Source organism: Ceratotherium simum, chromosome 2 (genome assembly GCF_057802395.1).
Source record: "Ceratotherium simum simum isolate JZ-2026a chromosome 2, ASM5780239v1, whole genome shotgun sequence".
Taxonomy (NCBI): domain Eukaryota; kingdom Metazoa; phylum Chordata; class Mammalia; order Perissodactyla; family Rhinocerotidae; genus Ceratotherium; species Ceratotherium simum.
Window position 1 is genome coordinate 78607852 of NC_141901.1, and position 4041 is coordinate 78611892.

Consider the following 4041-nt stretch of genomic DNA (forward strand, 5'->3'; position numbering starts at 1 on the left):
TGTGGCTTTTAAAAAATAAAAAATCTAAACCTCGAAGTGAGTTTTTCTTTTTTTTTTTGGCTTGGTTCTAATATTTGTATCATAATGATTTCTAGAATTTACTAGAATGCAATGTGAATTTTGAAATCATGTTTATTAGCCAATACTTTTTTCTTTCCTCTCTGTGAGATTTTTGGATTAGCAATAATACTTTAATGGAAATATGAAACCACTGACCCAGTGTTGGGCCTGGGGTTTTGCTTTGCCCTGAAGTCATTACATTCCTCCTGTAGAATAAAAGCTAGTGACTTGGCACCTTCACGTCTCTCTCCTGATTCTCCAAGTTTTCTTTCTTTCTTTCAGTCCCTGAAAAATTCCAAGGCCTCCTACTTTTTAGTAATGATGCCCATGAGAGAATATCTCTACTATTTCCTGAAAGAAATAGCACTAACCTTTTGAACTGTCCTCAAACCAGTACAATGGCTTGATCCGGGTAGGCAGATAAATTATGGGCCAGTCATTTCAGTGTTCCCCTTATATGTATATATGTACTACACAGAATGTCAAAGTTGTTGTAAGAAGGAATAGAAAATGAAAGTCATTTTTCCTCCCAGGCTTCTAGACTTGGGGAGCAAAAAGGAGATTGGGGTGGACTTCTGTTGGTGATGCCCGTTTGTCTGGAGGTCAGGTTCTCTGCCTTCTCCCCCCACCATAATGATTCTCAAGCTTGTGGACAGAAGAATCCCTGGCGGACCTTGTTACAACTGTGGATGTCCAGATAATACCAGCAGAGATTTCTTACTTGTCAAGTCTTAGGGGGAGTCCAGGAATCTGCATTTTTAGGAGGCACACAAGGTGAGTCTGATGCGAGTGATTTGTGGTGGCTGCATGGCCCAGAGCTGGACCAGAAACAGATACATCCTCTGTTGGGGCTAAAAATAAGGAACTATCCAGAAGGTTCAAAATTCAGACTTGCCTTCTATATTTTGATCATATTAGTCAAGAGAGAAACCTCCAAGTAAGGGGGTTTATAGACATCAAAATAGATATTTTAGAATTTGTGTTGTCTATTACAATCATTTTTAGGTAAACTTTGATTTTGCTGATGCCATATTTTATTTACACAATTCGGATGGCATTTTCTTTTATCACTTTAATAAAGCTTTGAAATATCTAATACATATTGAGTTTTAATCTTTTTGTCCCAGAACACCACTTTCAAATTAAATTAATACATGCAAATAGGTGATGGATTAGAAGAAAAAAGATAAAATTCTCATTATTTGATGATATGATGATCTACATAGAAAACTTAATAGAAGTAACAAATTCTCAAAACTAATTAGAGGATTTGGCAAGGTTGTTGGATGTAAGATCAATTTAACAACTCTCTAAGCTTCCTCTCCACTATTAATCATCTAGAAAATATAAGAGAAATAATTCACAATAGAAACAAAAATTATAAATTATCCAGCAATTATCCTAAACTAGAAAGTACAAGGCCTTCCCAGAGAAAATTTCAAAAAACTCCATTACAGGACATAAAAGAAGATCCACATGATTGCAGAGATAACAATTCACAAATGGGGGCAACTTAGCTCAGAAAAGATTCAATTCTCTTCAAATTAATCTATAAATTCAATGTAACAGTAACATAAATTCCACGTGCTTTTGTTGAAACTCAAAAACTGAATTCTAAAATTCACATCACAAGATATATGTGAGGAAAACTACAAAACTCTTATGAAAGAAATAAAAGAAGAACTAAGTAATTAGAGAAATATTCCATGTTCATGGATAAGAAGACTCAATATTGTCAAGATATCAGTTCTTCCCAACTTGATTTATAGATTCAACACAATCGCAATCAAAATCCCGGTCTTATCTTTTGTGAATATTGACAAACTGATTCTAAAGTTTATATGGAGAGGCAAAAGACCCAGAATAGCCAAGACAATATTGAAGAAGAACAAAGTTGAAAAACTGACACTACCCAACATTAAGACTTACTATAAAGCTACAGTAATCAAGAAAGTGAAAGAGTAGTTAAACAGATAAATGGAATAGAATAGAGAACCCAGAATTAGACCCACACAAATATAGTCAACTGATCTTTGACAAAGGAGCAAAGGCAGTACAATAAAGCAAAGATAGTCTTTTCAACAAATGATGCTGGAACAACTGGATATCTTCATGAAAAAAAAGAGAATCTAGACATAGACCTTACACCTGTCACAAAAAGTAACTCAAAATGTGTCATAAATATATGCATAAAATGAAAAACTATAAAACTCCTAGAAGATAACATAGGAGAAAATCTAGATGACCTTGGGTTTGGTGACAACTTTTTAGATACAACACCAAATGTACAATCCATGAAAGACAAAGTTGTTAAGTTAGACTTTATTAAAGTAAGAACTTCTGCTCTGCAAAAGACACCATCACGAGAATGAGAAGACAAGCCACAGACTGGAAGAAAATATTTGCAAAAGACAAATCTGATAAGGACTGTTATACAAAATATACAAAGAACACTTCAAAGTCAACAATAAGAAAACAAACAACCTGATTAAAATATAGGCCAAAGACTTCAATAGACACCTCACTAAAGAAGATATACAGATGGCAACTAAGCATATGAAAGGGTGTTCAACACCATACATCATTAAAGAATTGCAAATTAAAACAACAATGAGATACCACTACACACCTAGGAGAATGGCCCAAATCCAAAACGCTGACAACACCAAATGCTGCTGAGGATGTGGAGCAACAGGAACTCGCATTTGTTTCTGGTGGGAATGCAAAAGGGTAGAGCCACTTTAGAAGAGAGTTTGGCAGTTTCTTACAAAACTATCCCTTTAACCATACAATCCAGCTATTGTGCTCCTTGGTATTTATTAAAATGAGTTGAAAACTTATGTCCACACAAAGACCTGCACACGGATATGTATAGCAGCTTTATTCATAATTGCCAAAATTTGGAAGCAACCAAGATGTCCTTCAGTAGGTGAATGGATAAATAAACTGTGGTACATTCAGATAATAAAATATTATTTAGCACTAAAAAGAAATGAGCTATCAAGTCATGAAGAGACATGGAGGAAACTTAAATGCATATTATTAAGTGAAAGAAGCCAATCTGAAAAGGCTACACACTGTGTGATTTCAACTACATGACATTCTGGAAAAGGCAAAACTATGGAGACAGTAAAATGATCAGTGGTTGTGAGGGGGTGGGGGAGGGGAAGAATGAATAGGCAGAGCACAGAGCATTATTAGTGCAGTGTCTTAATCCTTTTGGGCTGCTATAACAGAATACCATAAACTAGGTGGCTTATAAACAACAGAAATTTATTTCTTACAGTTGTGGAGGCGCCAGCAGTTTGGTGACTGGTGAGAGCCTGCTTTCAGGTTCATAGACAGCTGTCTTTTTGCTGTGTTCTCACATGGTGACGGGGGCAAGGGAGCTCTCTGGGACCTCTTCTATGAGAGAGGACACTAATCCCATTCATGAGGGCTCAACCATTGTGACCTAATCATCTCCCAAAGGTTCCACTTCCAAATACCATCACATTGGCATAAGGATTTAACATATGAATTTGGGGAGAACACAAACATTCAGTCTATAGCAGGTAGTGAAACTATTTTATATGATACTATAATGGTAGATACACATCATTATACATTTGTCAAAACCCATAGACTGCACAGCAACCCATTAGGAGTGAACCCTAATGTAAAGTACAGACTTTGGGTGATGATGTGACAATGTAGGTTCAGCAACTGGAACAAATGTTACCACTCTCGTGTGGGATGGTGATATTAGGGGAGGCTGTGTATGTGTGGGGCAGGGAGGATATGGGAACTCGCTGTACTTTCTGCTCAATTTTGCTGTGAACCTAAAATTGCTCTAAAAAATAAAGTCTATTAATAAAAATTAAAGTATGAATAATATTTCATGACATGTAACACAATCACTTGTTTTTGTTTACATATTGTCTGCAACTGCCTTCACACTACAATGGTGGAGTCAAGTAGTTGCAACAGAGAGAGCACAGC